This window comes from Sapajus apella, unplaced genomic scaffold (assembly GCF_009761245.1).
Source record: "Sapajus apella isolate SASKATOON/1434 unplaced genomic scaffold, GSC_monkey_1.0 scaffold42, whole genome shotgun sequence".
NCBI classification, from domain to species: domain Eukaryota; kingdom Metazoa; phylum Chordata; class Mammalia; order Primates; family Cebidae; genus Sapajus; species Sapajus apella.
In genome coordinates this window covers 20,318,782-20,339,362 of record NW_022436982.1, presented here as the reverse complement: position 1 = coordinate 20,339,362, position 20,581 = coordinate 20,318,782, and the positions used below count along the sequence as shown (strand labels likewise).

Here is a 20,581-nt window from a genome sequence, read left to right as displayed (position 1 = left end):
GTAACTGGCGGTCTGACTCCTGTTGGTTTAGTTCCAACTCTGCACCGAGAAGTACCACAGACCCATAGGGCTTGTGAACAATCACTCTCTCTCTCTCTCTCTCTCTCCCTCTCTCTCGACCTATTCTTTGCAATATTTTGTGCGGAGTATTTAGCAATTCAGAACGCTTAAATTCAGCAGACAGAAGAAATCAACACTTCTTTTTTACAATTATTAAATTATTTAAAGATGTAAGAAAATTTTATGAGCTTTTACTCTTTCCAAACACATAACTTGTTAAGACCACATTTTATAGATTTAGTAGAGGGTCAAACATATTACTACAATAACTTTTCCAAGGCTCCCTAACTCAGATCTTGTATCAAGCAATCTATCATATTTCTACAGCCATTATTATGTGGGGTACTGAAAAGTCTGTATAATGAAACGTCAATAATTATGTGAATAGTTTCATGCAAAAGTAATCTCATTCAGCTACTCAAGAATTTGGGGGCAGAGAAACAGAAGAATGAAGAAAGAATTACCAAGGACAAAGGCTTTAAAAGCCTTAATCAGAGGAAGGTCTACCCTGACCAGAGTCCCTAAGAAACAAGCTAACTTCCCATATCATTCTGCTGATGTAAAAAGGTAACTTTATTCCTCAGGCACATACCCACCACCAAATACTTCAAGAGGCAAAACTTTCCAAATACACATTTATCACTGGAATGTCTAAAATGTAGCCTTGGTTGCAATACACAATTTAAAGCAACAATCTGTTATTTGGGGTTCTTAAAAGTGCTATTCCGTAACAACTAACAATAAAATTGCATATAATAATTGATTGCTATTGCATCTGTTGTAATAATGACTTTCCCAGGATATAAAATAGGCCACATAAGTAAATTTTTTAGGTAATGAAACTGGCATCAGTTCTACTCTTTGAAATAAACCATTCATTTATAATAGCTTTCATATATCCCTGTTTTCTTAAACAAAACCTATGTGCTTTACAAATACGCATTTCCTTTAATCCTACCAATAGCTCCATGCTTCACACCCTCATCTTTAGACAAGAAAATTGAGGTTCAGAAAGATAGTGTTTCCTCCTACATTCAAGAAGCTTTTAAGTAATAGAGCTGTCTTACATGCAGCAAAGTACGCAATTTTATGATATCTTCTTTTCCATTGCTGAAAATTATGTGTGCTTTTTACACTATTGAGGATCCCAAAAACATACCCCACAGTACTTCAAAGAAGAAGAAATGAATTTGAAAATTGCAAACTCCAAAATTAAAATTATTTAAAGTAATGACACTTAAAAGTATCAATTTGGCCAGGCGCGGTAGCTCAGGCATGTGTAATCCCAGCATTTTGGGAGGCCGAGGCGGGCAGATCACGAACGAGGTCAAGAGATCGAGATCATCCTGGCCAACATGGTGAAACCCCGTCTCTACTAAAAATACAAAAAAAAAAAAAAAAGTAACTGGGCATGGTGGCGTGCGCCTGTAGTCCCAGCTACCCGGGAGGCTGAGGCAGGAGAACTGCTTGAACCCGGGAGGTGGAGGTTGCAGTGAGCCGAGATCGCACCACTGCACTCCAGCCTGGCGCCTGGCAACAGAGCAAGACTCTGTCTCAAAAAATAAAGTATCAATTTATCTATGAGAAAAGATATATGAAGAGAATATGTGTGACGTATGGCTAGACATAAATAACAGGGTTGAGGAAAGGAAGATGTAATAATGAAGTGAGGAAGCTGAAAGGGAGAAGGGATGGAAAGATGGAATGGCACTGAGATTATTTGGAAAACCCACAGAAAATTCCTTAGCATTCAGCAGGCTAATAGAATACAGAGCCAAGTGGTGTTGACTGAGGTTACAGATGCACAGGAAGAACTGAGTCATTTCTCCCACCAAAGTGTAATCTGATCTCAAAGGAAGAACTTCAGCTCCCTTTTCCTTCACTCACCAAGTAGCAAAACACAGAGTCATTAAGTCTGAGTCACTTTCCTTGTGACTCAGTTGTCAGAATCCTGTAATATAAGCTATTCAAAAGTAGAAATGGGAAGAAGACATTAACAACAGTGTTAGCATCTGAATGGCTAATTGATCATGTTTCCTAATTTTTTAAAAAAATAAATAGCAAAAAAATAAAATTATACATATAGATCTAGATATACAGATGATACATATAATATATCCCCCCAAAAAATACACCAATTCATCAAGTATTAAGTGAGCACTTACATATTCCTAGCCATGTGCATAGATTAGGCATGTGTATAGGAAGATTTAGCATGAAGGTACTTGCATAGGATCCTTCAAATCTCATTCAAATAAATGTTTTTTCATAACTAATTTTATATTTATAATTTTTGTTATTTTTAAGAGAATATACCAATTTCCATGTACTTCAGACCCCCATGTCTTTATCCACCTCTATCACTGAAGCACATGACAAAAGAAGAATAAGGAAAAATATCTAACTTCTGAGCTCTCAATTTACTGGAAAACAGTGTGTAATTACAGGGCAACGTGATAGGTAAAGTTTTGAGTACAGAGGAATCCAACACTGTCGACATGAGTCAGAAAGAATTTGGAAGAGATATGACACATCAATCACCCTGAAGTATGAGCAGATTAGAAAAGTGAGGAGGAGTGCGGTAAGGGGAAAGGCATTTCTTACTAAGGCAAGGACATCTCCTAAGGCAACAAAACCATAAGGAGCCCAGAGAACTTGATGACAGCAAGGCTGCAGTACTTGGGTCCAGAATGACAGGAGCTAGGAAAGTAATGTTTTCATGGCCTCACTGGGGCTTTGCCCTACAGGCAAGCTGGACCATGGAGGGACACTGGGGAGGGAGTTTGGAAGGTGGGGGATTACTAAAATTTATTTTCTGATAAAACAATTCTGACAATACGGTAAATATTTCACCAACAAGGGAAAAGAACTAATGATAATACAACCAGATGTTAGGCTGTTAAGAGAACCTAATCAAAAATAATGAGAGCCTAGATGAAGGCAAAGGCAAGAAAAAAGAGAAAAGATTCAGACTCATTCATTAGAAGCAATCAAAAGGACTCAGTGATCACTAGGAGACTTTTGGGGCCAGCAGGAGTGAATGAGTGACAGAAATAGAGGTTAACTCTCCCCATGATTTTAATTTGGGAAACTAGAACTATAAGGACATCATTTGGCTGAAAGAACATCACCAGAAAGATAATATGGTTTTAGAGGAAAGAAAAATATGGTTATAATCCTTTCGGACATACTGAGTTTGAAATGCCTCTAGGAAACAGGAAATAATATAATTTTAATTTCATGAAGGTAGGAAGTTTTGTGTTCCTGCTGTTTTCTTCTTCTCTCGGGGCTATATCCCCAGCACCAGAAATAATGGCTGTGAGATAAATTAAAAATCCTAGTGGAATCAATAACATTCCTGCAAGCTCCAAGATGAAATAGTGTACATATACAGACAAGCATACATCTTAAAAAATAAAATTTGCCACTATCCTTTCTTATTCAGCTCCATACTAAACCAAAACAAATGTACCTTTGGTTCTTCTGTTACTTGAACATGCATACACCCAAGAAAAAAACAAAATTTGTTTACAATAAAAAAAAAGTATTTTTCATAATCTGTACCAAAGAATTCCTAGAGAGAACCCTGTAGTCCTCTGTCAGCAAAGAGATGTTACTGTCTAAATCTGCGGATAAGCTTGTCAGTCATTGGTAGTCTACACTGCTGAGAATATACTGAGAAAATTCAACAAGAAACGACAATTTACATCTTGCTGGCAACGTTCCAGGTAGCTCAGATAAGGGAAAATTGCATAAAGAAATCCAAGTTATTATGAACCTATCTGAACATGTACCTTAGCCATATGAGATAAATAGCCATGGAACAATTCAATCCCCTAATTACTAATTCACAGATAATATAATAAGCTACACTATTTAGTTACCATATGTAATTCTATAGGATTCACTGGGATCATCTTGACAAGTGGTATTTAATCCTTGAAAGCATTTTAAAAGGTCTTATTCTTTCAATGAATATGACTCTTTGCTTCTTAATTAACTCATCTACTATTTAACTGCTGCCATTAACTGTCTTTTACTCTGGCACTCAAAGGAGTAGACGTTAATATTAAGAGTATAAACCAACTTTTACTTTTGTAATAATCCAAACAGGACACCTGCTTTAAATGTTTATTTTGTCTTTTCAATTAAGTGATCAGAAGCTAGAGACAATATATAAACATTAAAAATGATCCAAAAAAGGCTAAGTTGTCCTAGCCAACGTAACAGGTTTTCATAACAGAATGAGACATCTTGTTTCTTGATTTCATCTGACCTTATAGCTTAGCTGCATGAGTTAAAGCTATTTTGACCAATATGGTAGCCAGGAGCCACACTGAAACAAGCCACTGCTGGGCACTTACACCTTGACTAGTTTTAAAGGCAATGCACAGTAAGCGTAAAAGACACAGCAGACTTTGGGCACCTTTTCTTTAAGAGAGTAAAATATCTCAATAATATTTGTACTGATTATATGTTGAAATAATTTGAAGAAACTGGGTTAAATATATTATTAAAATTAACATCAACTACTTCTGTTTTTCTTTACTGTGGCTACAGACAACTTAAAATTACATATGTAGCTCACAATTATTTCCAACAGCCAGAGCTGATCTAGAATGATGCAGATCCTCCCCTCTCCAACTCTTGGTGTGTTTGATGATCTGAATTGTAACATATACAGAATGACAATTATTTGAATAATTTCAAAACCAAATTAGTCCTTTGTTATCCAATTCGCTATATGATTATCATATAAACTTGTCATAGGAGTTACAGATAAATCTATCAAAAATGATAAGAACTAAAAATATGCAAGTGGTTTAGGAATATTTAGCAAGCAGTCTGATAATAAAGCATTGGGTTCAATACTGAAACTGACTGTGCTGTGCTTAAACTCATCATAAGGTGAGATACAAAAGCTTATGGAAAGCCTCAATATTCACCTGACTTTTTTCTTAATATCTCCTCTTTCAAAATTAAATATATATATATTTTTTTTCTTGGCCAACTTTCCCATTTGTTCTCTAAAAATTAAATATTTTTAAATCTTTTTTTTAAACAACTACCAGTAGCATTTTTTAGACTACTGATTTACATATTTTGAAGCACCAAGTAACATTTGAATAGGAGCATTTAAATTTTCTGTTATGTGTATTGAAATGGGGCACGAATTTAAAAAGACTAAGAAACACAGTCAAATACAAAAGCTGCACACACACAGTTGAATCCAAAGGAGATCAGAATATGCCACTCAAAAATATGCTACTTTTGGTATCAGGATTAGTTTGAGCTGAAGACAAATAAGAAATGGAAGACAGGAGCACTCTTTGCCCTCGCCCTTTCTATGTAAAAGTAGAACACAAAATTCCCTTTGTAAATGCGACATAAATTTCCATTTGTACAGATGAGTATCTCTTCTTTAACCCTGAGAACAACTTTTATGGTGAAAATAGTATAAAAACCCCAAATCTTTTCTCCTCTTTGGGTTACTTCTTTTCTGTGTAGCCCCCATGCATGTGAAATTAAAAACATCAATCAAATGTTAATCGGTCTTTTGTTAGCTTTAATTCACAGGCCTCGTCTATAAACCTTAAAAATAAAGTTTTTCCTCCCTCACAAAACCAAGAATAAATATATACCATAAGACAATGGACAAAGCACAGGAGAGTTCTAAGCAACTTAAAAACTCTTTAATGGGGCTGGGCGTGGTGGCTCAGGCCTGTAATCCCAGCACTTTGGGAGGTGGAGGAGAGGGCCAGGAGGATCACGAGGACAGAAGTTCGAGACCAGCCTGGTCAAAATGGTGAAACCCCATCTCTACTAAAAATACAAAAATTAGCCAGGCATGGTGGCAGGTGCCTGTAATTTTCAGCTACTTAGAAGGCTGAGGCAGGAGAATTGCTTGAACACAGGAGTCGATCGTTGCAGTGAGCTGAGATGGCGCTATTGCACTCCAACCTGGGTGACAGAGCAAGATTCTGACTCTTAAAAAAAAAAAAAAAAAAAAAAAACTCTTTAATGGCATATCCATGCAATGACTACTACTCAGCAATAAGCAGTACTAAACTATGAATACAGGTAATATGGATGAATCTCAAAATAATTACGTAGTGAAGTCAGATAAAAAAGAACATACTGTATGATTCCATTTATTTAAAGCTCTAGAAAATGCAAACTAGTCTATAGTGACATAAAGTAGATGAGTAGTTTACTTGAGGTAGGAGAGGTGGGTAGGGGAAAGGATTACCAAGGGGGATGAGGAAACTTTTGGAGGCGATGCATATGTTCACAACCTTGATTGTGGGGGATCACTTCACGTCAGCCAAAATTCAACAAATTGTACACTTTCAATATGTGCAGTTTATTTTATGTCAATTATAACTTATACTATAATAAAACAGTTAAACAGTTCCTCCTACTTCCTTGAGAAAAGGAAAGGGGCTGAATGTCTTGACTTCAGCATCCAACAGATGTTCACTGAACATCTTAATGAAGCTAGCTAGGGAGCAATAATCCAGACCCCAGGGCTGTTTTTTCTTGTTTTCCTACTTCAGCCACAAAACAGAGCTAATACTTCGTGAATTAGTCTAACCTGATATATACTCAACAAATTATCTCAGAATGAAGAGCCATTCCAATGCTATAGTTTTCTAAAACAGCATAAAGCAACTACATTTCCTATCCCGAAAAACTGTGAATGTGATGGGAAAGGGGTGGAAGGGTCAAACACCACCACTGAATCATATCAATGAGACCCCTGTAGTCCTAAAGTAGAAAACGAATGCCGTCCAGAGCTGGATTCAGGCCTGACTTATTAAAATGCAATACCATGAGAGACTTGGGAGTGAAAAGCCCTGGAAGAAATACATAAGCTTTATGAACTTTATCTAGTAATGCCTTAGACAAAGCAGAACCTATTAAGGGGGCTACTATGGTCTGAATGTTTATGTCCCCCCAAATTCATATGTTGAAATCCTAATCCCCAAAGTAATGGTATCAGAAGGTGGGGCCTTTGGGGGGTGATTAGATCACAAGGGCAGAGTCCTAATGAATGGGATTAGTGCCCTTATAAAAGAGGTACCAGAGAAGAGCCTTGCCCCTTCGACCATGTGAAGACACAGCAAGAGGGCACCATCTATGAGGCCCTCACCATTCATGGAATATGCCAGTGCCTTGATCTGGGACTTCCCAGCCTCCAAAACGATGAGAAACAAATTTTTGTTCATAAGTGACCCAGTCTGTGATATTCTGTTATGGCAGCCCAAGGGAACTAAAACAAGGGCCTAGCAAGGTATAAGAGAAACTCGATGTATCTGAAATATATCAGAGGACTTTTTAAATTGTAGAATAATCATTAATCTTATGACTATCATCATGGTTTTGTTAGGTTAGTAACATCTTTTCTTTTTTTTTTGAGACAGAGTCTCACTCTGTCACCCAGGCTGGAGTGTAATGGCACCATCTCGGCTGACTGCAACCTCCACCTCCTGGATTCAAGCGATTCTCCTGCCTCAGCCTCCTGAATAGCTGGGATTATAAGCATACACCACCACCCCCAGCTAATTTTTGTATTTTTAGTAGAGACAGGGTTTCATCATGTTGGCCAGAATGGTATTGATCTCCTGACCTCGTGATCCACCCACCCTCAGCTTCCCAAAGGGCTGGGATTACAGGCATGAGCCACTGCACCCGGCCAGGTTGTGATATCTTATGAACACAGGAGGATAGCTTCCCATGACCATTTCCTATGCGAGTTCCCTGAAGCAAGGTATTCTATGGGGCCACCTGAGAACATAATATAGTTATTTGAAATTAACAATATGACTATTAACACTTAATTGTAAGCAGAGATCAAATTTTTAAAAAATACATTTTCCACTGGTGTCTTATATGCCATGTGGTAGTGAATTGTATCAAACCTCCTCAAAAGACCTGAGATCCTGGTTCAAACAAATACTATTAGTGTCAACTCAAATTATAGGAACATTTAATAATCTCAGATCAGATTATGCTTCCTAACTATTGAAATCTATTGATCAACAGCTCTACCTATTCATTTGTTACATCAAAATAATTTAAGTATCTTCACTTTCAAAATATGTGTTTTGGGGATTTTCTTGTGGGAGTGTTATCTGGGTTATATAATTATAGGTAAGTTTTCTGTCTTCTTTTCATTTGTCTATATTTTCCATACTTTTAAAAATTACCTTATGTATTTTATTATCAAAATAATTTTAAAACATAAGCAACATTCAGTTTTTCCTTAAATTTTTTTTTCTAGTGGATGTTACTTTCTTTTTTTTTTAATAAGTGTTTCATTTTTCACTTTCCCCTCATGTACTTATTTATAGCACTTTGGATCTGGAGGTAGAGTGGTTTACAAGAAAGTAACAATAAATGTTGCTTTTGAAGACATGAATAAAACTAAGGATGGATAAAGATAAGAATTCCCTAAACCAAACAAATTTAACCACCACAGGCAAACAAGCCAGAAGAAAAAAAGCAAGAATTTGTCTCCTTTTATCTGTTTTTTTTTAAACTTAGCTGACCAGATTTGGAAGAATGACTCTAACATTTCATTAATTCAACAAATATAATTGCAACACCTAAAAAAAAAAAGTTTCTATTTATTTGACATAAATTTTATTAATCATATTTTCCCAAAAGGGGGAAACATTTCTGAAAGAAAAAAGATTATGTCAAATATTAGCCCACAAAACATGTATAAGAGAGACAGTTTTTAGATCAATGGAATTTAAAGAATAAATTTTGTTGTTTTAATCAGACTCAAAAACCACTGTATTTACAACACAATGTTTCAGCTCTACCAAATTGAACACTTTACTATTTTTAAGAGCTATTAAAAGAAATATTTTAAGAAAAATGAATGCTTTTATAAAACACTTTAAAAGAAAATTAATGCTCTATCCACAAAAAGGAAGGGCCATGAGAGGCACAATTTTCCAATGAACATCCAGAGAAAGAAAATAAGTGGCCTTAGGCTGAAGATAAAATACCTTTGTCCTCAAAGAGCAGTTTCCCTTTCTTGCCAAACATCAAATTACCCCAGTAATGCTTAAACTATGCAATAGCCTCCAATATAATCTCACTGCCTCAGGGTCTCACCAGTTTACAGCCCAGGTCTCTTTGAGAACCTTGTTATGGGCTAAATTGTGTCTCCTAAAAATTGAAGGAAATCCTAATTCCCTGTACCTCAGAATGCAACTGTATTTGGAAATAAGCATTCAATGAAGTCACTGGGTGTGGGCCCTAACCCAATATGACAGGTTCCCTCATAAAAAGAAAATGGGCCATAGACATACACAGCGGTTGGGGGGGCATGTGAAGAAACAGGGAGAACTCAGCCATGTACAAGCCAAAGAGAGAGACTCAGTAGAAACCAATCCCACCAACACTCTGATTTTAGACTTCCAGCCTCTAAAACTGTAAGGAAATAAATTCTAGTGGTTTCAGTCACCCCATCCTGTGGTATTTTGTTAGAGCAGTCCTATCAAACTAATACAGATTTTGGTACCAGGCAATTACCCAACACCAAAAATATGGAATTGGCTTTGGAACTGGGTAATAGGTAATGGCTACAAACGTTTTAGAATGCATGTTAGAAAAAGCCCAGGTTGCACTGGAAGAGGTTACAGTTAGAAATACAGACATTAAAAGGTGTTTCTGGTAAGGTCTCAGAAGAAAATGAGAAACGGGTGACTGGAAAGTGGAAACTTCACAAAAAATAATTCTGGCCACACTTCATTGCTCTCCATTAAATGGTCTTCCCTATCCAAACTTTTCTCCCAGGCAGAAGCCCTCTATCCCACTCCAGAAATAAATTGAAAATCATCTCCAGTACCCACTGCCTACTCACATCCCAACCTCTTCCATACACCGTGTCCATTTTCAAGGCAAAACCACTGACTTAAGCTCCACTTCATACTAAAAAACTTTCATTTCCACCCTCTTTTCCCAAGACCAAGGCTCCTTCTTTTTCTTATTTACTAACCTCAATGATGAGAGCAAGTAATCCCTATACTTACTTACTTTCCTAGAAACCTGGGAAACCTTTATTGTTATAGAGTTGATAATGTATGTAGCATTAATGTATGAAATCGTACTTTAGGCCAAATATCTATTTCTAAAAGCACATATAACTGTTTGGGACATACATTATCACTCACATGCACCATCAAGCAGTCCTAAATTCACCAGGAAATTGTCTGCTTCTTCACTTTAAAGTGTAGGATCTTTCTCTAGCAGATGTGCTATTTGCTCTACCATGTTTGGGGACACTTCCAGTCCAACTTTGCCTCAAAATAGTCCATGAAATTCACAGAGTACTATGTACGATTTCTAAATATACAAAATGTAGCCAACCTGCTACCCAACCTGAGAGAGACAAGATTATGATGTCAGAGTGGGATGTAATCTGGAGAAAATAATCTGCCTCTAACTCAGGTTAGTGACCTTCCAGGCAATTCATTGTTCTTCTTCAGCTTTTAAATCCCTTAATCTCAATTCCAGAGAATGGATTTACTTCCTTGTCATTTGTCAAGCAAAATCTCTCCACCCTACTAGCAGTTAACAACTAAAAGTGCCCAAGTAGGCCTAAATCCATGTAAAGTTACATTTCAAAGATTTCAAAGAATCTCCTCTCTGAATACCTTCAACTTGCAGAAAGACAGTAAACTCTGAGAACAGCCTCTATTCCTCACAGATAGGTGCATTTAAAGGCATCTTGAAAGGGAAAGACATCTTTAAGGGCCCACGTGGGCAATGTCTAGGTGATAGGACTTTGAAGCACACTAAAAACTGACTAAACATCCCTCCATTCCCAAGCCACAACCATCAGGCCTAGAAAATAAAAAGGAGTGTGGTAAAGGGACACAGAAAACCAGAACTAGAGAAGGTAAGTGAAAAGAATAAATACAGAAAGGATCAAAGTAAAGAAAAGGAACATATGCAAGAAATAAGGTAGACCATAATCTATTGGTAGTATGTTGAAAACAATATTTATCAGTTTGTTTTAGCAAATGAGATAGGGAAGAGAAATGGAGAGTCAAGAGGCACCCAAAACTAGTTTTGCCTACGTTGCACACAAGGGCACAAGTGTATCCATCCAAAGCACGGTATTGTATTTGAAGATCAAGCCAAAGAACTTCAAGATTTTCTAGGTTTTTATTTTTACTTTATATTTATTTACTTATTTATTTTTCGAGTCAGAGTCTTGCCCTGTCGCCCAGGATGGAGTGCAGTGGCGTGATCTCAGCTCACTGCAACCTCCACCTCCCGGCTTCAAGCGATTCTCCTGCCTGAGCCTCCCTAGTAGCTGGGACTACCACCATCACACCCCCACTAATTTTTGTGTTTTTAGTAGAGACGGGGTTTCACCATGTTGGCCAGGGTGGTCTTGAACTCCTGACCTCACGTGATCCACCCGCCTCTGTCTCCCAAAGTGCTAGAATTACAGACGTGGGACACTGTGCCCAGCCAAGTTTTGCTGGGTTTTTTAACACTATTGTTTGCCAAAATTCTATCAGGTGCTAAGGCGTACATTATACAAATTTAGATGGTTCCAACATTACAAGAAGTTCATTGTAATCACTTATACCCAAATTCAACATGTAAAACTCCCAAGTCCAAAACCATCGCCTCCTCGTTAGTTTCCAGATAAAGTGTTATTTATTCTATAAAGAGTAACTTAAACGAGTAACTTCCAGGGAAACACGAAGGGGATGTTTACATCAAACTATCCACAACGCAGGAAGAGGCAGAGTCTGGTCACTTATCAGATTCCTCCTCTACGACATCAAAAGAACACGAAGTTTTCCTTCTCGGACGGTGAAGTCATGGTCCTCTTATCTATCTGATACCTACTAAACACTAGCCTGCAACCGCAGCCCCCACTGCAAAGGCAATCAGTGCCCACTGCCGGAGTCTTCCCAGGCAGAGCAACCTCAACAGCTTCACCGGGGAGGAGAGGCCTCCGGGAGGCCCTCTGCTCGCCCCTAGTGACAGAGCAGCAGCCTCTACCTCCCGCCGGTGCCTGGCCACTTCTCCTCCCCCGCAGTCTCCGCTTGGATTTCCATGTGACTGCTGGGAGAATAGGCCGGCCTTTGTGCCTCTGCAAAGAATGCAGGCAAAAATGTCCACCATCACCACCCGACACACGTGCAACTCCGCAAGACACAAAGCGTCTCCCAAACATCGCCTCCCTAGGAACATCCGGCATCCCGGGGCTGCCAAATCGCTGACAAAGGAGCCCATCAGCGCGGGGGGTGAGGGGATTATTAAGGGAGAGACGAGCCCAAATGCTCCCACCCACGGGAGCGGCGGTTAAAAGGCAGGGACGCCAGGGCTGGGGAGCCGGGGACCGGTACCAATTAGCGGCTCGCCTCGGGTGCCCCACTTCGAAGGCGAGAAGGCAGTGCCAGGAGCAATGCTGCCCACTCCTACCGCACCCCGCACATCCCGGCACCGCGTAAGGGCTGATGGGGCCTCCGGGCGCGGCCCCGGCAGTAGAAAGCAACAGGCTCCCGCGCCCCGGAGGCCTGGTATGCGCTCCGAGCCCCCAAGCTACCCCCGCCCCCCGACACCAAGGCTGTGTCCCTCCGGGTCAAGGAAGAAGGAAAACTTTTAAACCTCGTAGTCAGCGAGAGCAAAAGGACGGGAAGAGGGTGGCTGAAAGGTCTAGGATTATCCATCGCGGGGGTGGGGGAGTTTGAGAGTAGCAAAGGAAACTTCTAGACCCCATCCTTTTAAAAAGCCGGAGCAGCGGCTTCCGCTAAGCGCCGGGCCGCGCGGGGTGGGGCGAGCACACCCGCCCCGCCGGCCGCCGCCACCCCCACCCCCGCGCGCCGAGCCCCGGGCGCCCGCGCACCTTCCCCGCCGGCGCGCGCGCACGGCGCGGGGGCGCGCTTCGGCCTCCGGGCCGGGGCTCAAGCGCCGCTTACCCAGCTCGCGGCGGCCGCCCCGGGCAGCGACGCGAAAGGGGCGGAGGGCTGGGGAGCTGGGGTCGCCGGGGCCTCGGGATGCCCCGCCTCGCCCACGCTCGCTCTCTTCTCTTCTGAAGTAACGGCCCGGTGAGGAGCTTTGGGATCAACGCGCACAGACACTCACGCGTGACTGAAAAACTTAATCCCGCCCGGCCGCCGGCGGCCCGACGCCAGCCTCGCGCTCCGCCGCGCCCCCTCCCCTAGCGCGCGCCGCACTTGCGCCGACCGGGGCTGCCGCGGAGGCGGTGGCGGGGCCCAGGCTGCCGGGGCTGCGGTGACGCCTGCGACCGGCGGGGCGGCGGGCGCGCCTCGGCCAATCAGGGGGCGCGGCCGAGCGGGCCAGTGCTGGGTTTTAAATTCGCCGCTGGGCCGCTCGGCCTGGGGTATGGGTAGTGGACCTGTGAGGTGGTCAGATAAAATACAGGCTGCCCTGTTGAATGAGAATTTCAAACAAAAAAAGAATAATTTTAGTGCAAGTATATCCCATCCAATATTTGGGACATACTTACACCAAAAAGTTCTTCGTTGTTTTTCAGAAATTCAAATGTAATGGCACTCTAATATTTTTATGTGCCGATTTTGTCAACCTGCGGAAACTGATAAGCTGTTTCTAGTTTCTCAAATTTTCTTTATGTGCACTGCCCTGTGGATGCCTTCTGCATGGGTAAGTGGGCATAGGATGCTGGTGAGAAGTGCTTTAATCAGAAAGGAGGGGGCAGTCTTCTCACTTTGTAAGTGACTTTTCACACATCAGGGTGCATTCTTAGGCTGATGATCCAATTAAAAAGCAAAAACAGTAAACATGGAAATGTGATTCGAGTTGCATGGTGCCAGGAAGAACAGATATTCATTTCTATTTTGTGCCACTTAAAATTGTCTGCTATCCTCAATTTGGAAGTCCTAATAATCTTTTTCTGCATAAGAAATCCTTTTTTAATACATCCCTCTAATATTAGAGTATAGGACCAAAGGATACTCAGAAGTCCAATTTAGAAATTTAAAAGAATTTCTTTTAATATTCGGAATAAAAATATTCTTTTCTCATATTCCTTGGCCTTTCAAACACATTCGCAGCTGTTGACCTCTCTCTTCCTAGAGCCCTCCGCACCCCACTCCTCCTGTAATTCCCTGTAATCACACTCTTGGTTTTGCTCCTTCCTCTTAGTCAAGGGCCGATGCATTAGCTCTGAAGCTTGTGCAATTGGGGGCTCTGCTTCAACAACAAATATATATATATATATATATATATATCTTTCTCTTGAAATATTCAAAAAATATATGCCCATGTAAACACATTGCTAGGGTTCCTCCCAGGCAAGAGAAGAACCCAGAATGTTAAGCTGCATCAGTTTCCAGGTAGATCTGCCTCTGTCACCAGGCCACTCTTCACTCTTGTTTGCCTACTCTCCCCCAACTTTTAGATGCTGGGCTTCCTTAAGAATCAGTTAGGGACCCTCATTTTCTTTTAACTCTTACCTCTAAGTACATTTTCACTTCTAGCTTATCATCTGCTAGCTAAGGAATCTTAAATTTATACCTTCAGATTTATCTATATATTCAAGTGTTTATTTGAAATTCCTGTTTGTCTCAAACGTAGATTGAAAAAAAAAAAAAAATGCAACCATGATACTTCTGCTCAAGCCTGGTCATCTTCCACAGTTCAGTGTCCCAGTGAATGGAACTGCCATAGATACTACATGATTCCACAAATTAGGTTAAACCCATTGTAATGTATTCTTATTGTACCCTGTGCTTTTGCTTCATAATATTTATCCTACTTTGTCAATGTGCATTTAATTTTGTAATTACTTAGGCAATATCTCTTCCCACTTCAACCATAAACTCCATGAGAACAGGGGTAAATTAAACTTTTATTCTCAGAGCCTAGAAAAATCTTCACATTTTGTTGGCACTCATATGAAATAAGATGAATGTATGACTGCAAGAATGAGCAATGTGTCTATATAACTTTTGTGTTCTTGTCATAGAGTCATTTCAAGGCATCCCATTTGGAAATGATTTTCTTCTTGCTTAGAAATTCCAAAGGGCTCCTCCTCTTTGAGTAGCACCTCTACTTGTCAGTTTTCAAATCTGGTCATTCTCAAACACAAAGGAAGTACGTGCATGAACTGTTAGCCTCTGGGGTAGTGTAGGAGGAAAAGAATTTCATAACTAGCTATTGAAGGAATTCTGTGAGCCCTAAAATTTTAAATGGCATTTTTTATATTGAACCATAGAGAAAGAGCCCATAAAACTGAATTAGAGGAAAGGTTTAGAAATTTAATTCCCTCGTTTATTGTAGATAAATGAAATTAAAACAAAGGATTTTACCTTGGTTTAAAAGGTGCTATTGTTCGAGTCCCCTTTAGCCAAGCAAAGCCCACATGCTCTCTCTAAACAGCAGTATATCAGAGGACGAAAAGGCATCTTGTTTATAGTAGTCCTTGCATAAAATTATCCAGAGTTTGGGGGTAATTCCACCCAGCTTCTCCTTTTGAAGCTAACTCGTATAGCTATTGCCCTATTCTCTTTAACTTGTTCTAATCCAAAATGTGAGACTTCTAGAAATCCACCAGGGATATCGCACTAGTTAAAAAAAAAAAAGATACCTAAAACAAAAGTTAAAAACCAATAAGTTGAAATAAAATCTTACAAAATGTAAAGCAGATAGAGTAGAGGTGCTCTACTCTGGGATGGGTTGAAACGTACCCTATACACCTGGGTTAATGGTGCTTTCTATTCATAATAATACAGCCTCTGGGGTCATTCCACCTATATCCTCCGTGAAGCATTCTCCACAGCAATTTGTTTTCCTCAAATTTGAGTCATATTCAGAGGATCTTTATAAGGGAAAATGTCCTGGAAACTTCTGAGATTGGTTTAAATTATTGTTGGTTTATTATTTATTGTTCATCATAATTGAGCAAGTACAAATATAAACTATATAGATGATATTATTTTATGTTTGTGGCTCCTCTACAACTCTAAAACTAGTGAAAGGCCCAGGTTGCCTACTCAAAACCTTTAACGGCTGCTGAAAAGACAGATCCTGGAAATTAAAGTTTTGATCCATCAAAATAACAGAGGATTCTTGTGGTTGCCTGCTGAGCACGCAATCTTCATTCTGCTTTTTAACAGCAGATAGCCAAGGCATGGGTGAAAGCCCTGAGCTGGGAGATGGTCACTACAGGACTTCAGGGTCAGAACTCTGTATGAACCAAATCCTTTCCCAAGGACTAAGTGATTTGGAGTAATCCTAATAGTGGGATGTTGGGGTATTTCCATCACCTTTAGTCAGCAGTGACTCTCACTAATAATGCGTCATTTAAATGCAAACTAGATGGCATGCTTGCCCGTCCATCTACCTAAAGGATAGCTAATATATAACAACTGTGCAGTTTTAGTTTATTATAGTTTGTAGATTTTTTTATGTTGTCTACTGGGTGACTGACTTTATGGTTTCAATTGGCCTCAAATGTCTCAATTAAAAGAAGAGTTCAGATACATTTTTTTTTAGTTAGTTCAATGTTAAAAACAAAAACATTTTAAATAATCCCTTTTTCTCTCCATTAAAAAGAAGTCAAGGTTGAAAAAGGAAGATGAAGAAAGAAAAGAACATTAGGATAATGGTTATATATGTGTTTAAGAGAAAGCTATTGGGGGAGAGAATGACTGAGAGAGAATCCCAGGAATGAGAAAAATGTAAAAATTATTTCTCTTTTGAGAACATACAGAGCAATCTGTCTCTCTTCATATAACAAACTGTTTATAGAGAGATAAAAGACTCTGAAATCTCCAGTGTGTCTGCTTAGGTCTCATCTCTCTAAGCATGAAAGAAAGGGCATTGGGAGGTCATGACCTTCTGACCTTGAATTTATTGGCATTTGTACCCACAAAATTCTAACTCTATAAGGAAATTCTAGATGGGACCAGGTTAATTTTAGGGAAAAACACATCCAAACTCTTCCAGAGTCTGTGCCTCGAGTTTATGCCAGCTAGAATGACATTTTGAAATATCTTATAAAATCTCTTCCCTGTCATACATACTCTGAAGGGCATAAGTACGTTATCAAAAAAATAAATAAATAAAAACAAGCAATAACAATAATAAAAAGGATTTGTTCAGGTTGCATAGTATCTTTTAGGTAATACTCTCCCTTAATGGCAGAAAAAATAGTAGGGAAAATTGAGCTTTTGAAAACACCAGAGTCGCTGGATCACATCTTACCTGAAGCCCACTCCATGTCTTGTCTTTCCATTTGTATGAGCCAATAAATTTTCTTTAGTTCTTAAACTAGTTAGAACTGGGTTTCTGTTGTTCGTAACTAAAAGCACTCAAATTGATGAAATATACATATTAAGCCATTCACAGTGAGCTAGACAGGCACTTTTAAGTTTCAAGGAACACACTGAGATTACCTCAGTTAGTGAGAGCTTATTAAAGGCTAACTGGGAGTATAAGGAAAACATGAGTTTCCATTGGTGAACAGCCAGGTCTCACAGAGAAATGTGACATCTTTCTGGTCACAACACAAACACACAGAGAAATGAAATGTCATTTCAGAGGATACAGCTCTAGAGATGAGATTTTCTTACAGTCTGTGTGATTCTACCATAATTATAATCTAGTGTACCTCTGTCCCTAAGTAGCTAGCTTTTCTTCTTCCTCTAGCAATGTTTGTTTACACTGGTTCCTTGAAAGTCTGGTGATCATCGATGGTCTGTTTATATTTAATAATGAAGAAGTGATCAGTGTGGGGCTCTGTGCACAGCAAAAGGCTTTGTTGACTTCTACTTCTGAGAGAACATTACACTTAGGGGTTCCTCCCTTCCAGAATATGGAAGTCTTTACTACATAGCAATTTGATGTCTTTAGAGACGACATTTCTGGGTGTTTGCCTGAGAAATAGATGCCTGGCTGCCAGGAGTTACATATGGAAGCTATGTGTGTATGCATGTATGTCTAGAGTGTGCATGTATGTGTTTTTGTGTGTGTGTGCATGTGTGTGGTGGTGGTGATAATGTCTGTTGTTCCAATACCCAGTTTTTGCTCCTGACATTTTACTTCCACTCTCCATTGTACCTAGGATTTCAACTACCAGCTTCTCTGCAGTTTTAGTGGACAGAATAGCTCCCTCCACTGCTGCAGTATCATAGACCGAGGACACTGCTTCTCAAACTAACCACAAAGGGTCAAGTGATTTGTCTTTAATTTCCAATGTGTCACGGACCAATGCGCTAAAAATAAATTACTGGAAAAATAATGACGTACTTGGATGTTGTGTCAGTGTTCAGTTGCTATAAAGATTTTTAAAGGTTAAGTTTTAATTTTTGTTGTGGACCAGGCTGCAGACCACACTGTTGGAGCATTACTACAGCTGTAATGCATTACAGAAACGATGCACCACGCAGATGCTTGTTAAAAATGCAGAATTTCAGCATCACCTGGACGTACTCAATCAGAATCTTCGTTTTAACCAGATCCCCAGGTGATTTATATGCACTTTAAACGTTTCAGGGAGTTTCCACTCCATCTGTTTTTTGTCTTCCAGGAATGTGCTGCTGGATCTCTACCTAGAAAACCTTTTCTTCAGAGCTTCAGACAGCTAGTATCATCTCCTCATTCAAGTCACTGGTCAGATGTCACCTCCATAGAGAAGACTTCTTTGGCTCTCTAGTAAGTTAGTAGCCCCTTCTCACCTCACACTGCACTGTGTTATTATCTTTGCAGCTTTTATCACTATGTAAAATTGTTGCAGTCTCCCTCCTGTCTCTTACCACCATTCATTGAGCTAGAATGTAAGCTCAGTGGAAGCACAGATCTTGTCTGTCTCATGTCCCATCCTTTCCGCAGTGACAGCACAGTGCCTGGCAAGTATAGGTGTTTCATGCTCTCTACACTCTGCTTCTGCATTCCTCAGAAATTCTGCTCACTCTGAGCTTCTGCCTAACTGCTTCTATATATTGCTTTGTCTGTATGTTTTTCAATCTGTAATATAAGCCCCACTCAACAGGCTTATAAAATTAAAAAGATGTTGGCATATGTAACAGGAAAGGCACAGAGTAAATGCAGTGAGTAGGTATAGTTCAGTGAGGGTTCAGGCCCAAGTTCTCTCTGATTCTTCTGAAATAATCAGAAATAATTTGTGATTCTTCGTGCATCAGCTTATGGCCAGGCTGATCACTAGGTAACCGTCTCAGTTCCAGCTCTCAAATGCACACAGAGTGATGTCCAGAGACCATCCATTGCAATAACCCTCTTTTTAAAGAGTAACTCTGCCAAAAACTGCCAGCAGTTTTCCTCCAGCATTCCTTAGGCTGAATTAGATCACAGGCCTGTTCTACACATCTATGCACATGGTATAATTACAAACAGTAAAATGCACAGATCTGAAGTGTACGATTCAGTAAGTTTTGACAATTACATACGCCCCCCATAGATACTAACCAAACTATGATGTAGAATAGTCCCATCACCCAATAAAGTGTCCTTGTGTTTTTTCCAATCAGGAGTAGTAACAGTGCCTTGCCAAGCCATAATGAAATGTGAAGCAAAAGGAACAACCAGCAATATTGATCCTGTCTTTAAGATGTTGATGTTTTATTCATTGTGGATTTTTTACATTGATTTTTAAAATACTATATTAAAATAGGATTTCTCTTGATTACTAGGGTTGTTTGGTGTTCCCTTCTTTAATTTTGTGTCCAGGAAGACGCCTCACTTGTCTCACTTGCCTCTCCTGTCTCACTTGCCTCTCCCTAGTTCCAGCCCCACAACTCTTAATTCTCTCCATATGATCTCTCTGTGAGGTCTTCTCCATATGGTGGCCTTCTTCATGAAAGCCAAACTCCTTCATGGCAGCTGAAGGCTCCCAAAGCAAATGGCCAAGAGAAGCCACAAGGCCAGCTGCATGCCTTGTCTAATCTTGCCTTGGATGTCACACAGTGTCACTTCTGCCATAGTTCATTTATCGAGGCAGTCACAAAGGCCCACCAGGCACAAAAAAAGGACGTAGACCCTATCTCTTGATAGAGAAGTGTCAACGAACTTGCAGATATATTTTTAAACCACCATTAACCCTATTGCTTTTACAGCCATTTTGGGGGTTTGGTGAATAGCTCTTATTTTCGAGTATTAAAAATCTCTGTATAAATTTTTGAAAAAGAAGTATCTTGCATTCAATTTAAAGCATCTTCTCTTTGCCTTCAAGTTTAGTTGCTTATTGGTTTTATTTACCCTGACTTCTCCGAATTTACTCAGAGCTGTTTCTAACTCAGTTCTAAGTTAAGGAGCTGGGAATGAGATGAAAGGAACAAAAATATCTTTTTACTTGGCTGAGTATTGAAAACTGTCTTCTGTGACAGATCTCCAAAGGCCAGCACCTTCTCTTATGGGGTGATTTAGTGAATTGTTTGGAGATTTTCTCCACTCTGGCCTCTTGGATCTCTGCCTTTTATGGGAATGATGTACATTCCTGATGACCTCATGAGACTCCGCTTCAAATCCTGCTTTCCTG

At 39.8% G+C, this 20,581-nt stretch overlaps 1 protein-coding gene across 18 annotated transcripts in view; it reads right to left on the bottom strand.

Moving 5' to 3' along the window:
• Positions 1–13,326, bottom strand: part of MPDZ (multiple PDZ domain crumbs cell polarity complex component) — a 165,520-nt gene extending 152,194 nt beyond the window's left edge. For 5 of the 18 annotated variants that reach the window (XM_032300209.1, XM_032300210.1, XM_032300215.1 and 2 more), the window contains exon 1: positions 13,023–13,326. The gene's annotated coding sequence lies outside the window, so the exon portion shown is untranslated. The remainder of the gene's footprint in view (positions 1–13,022) is intronic. The other 13 variants (XM_032300204.1, XM_032300211.1, XM_032300216.1 and 10 more) reach the window with 3 other exon arrangements.
• Positions 13,327–20,581: the final 7,255 nt, after the last annotated feature.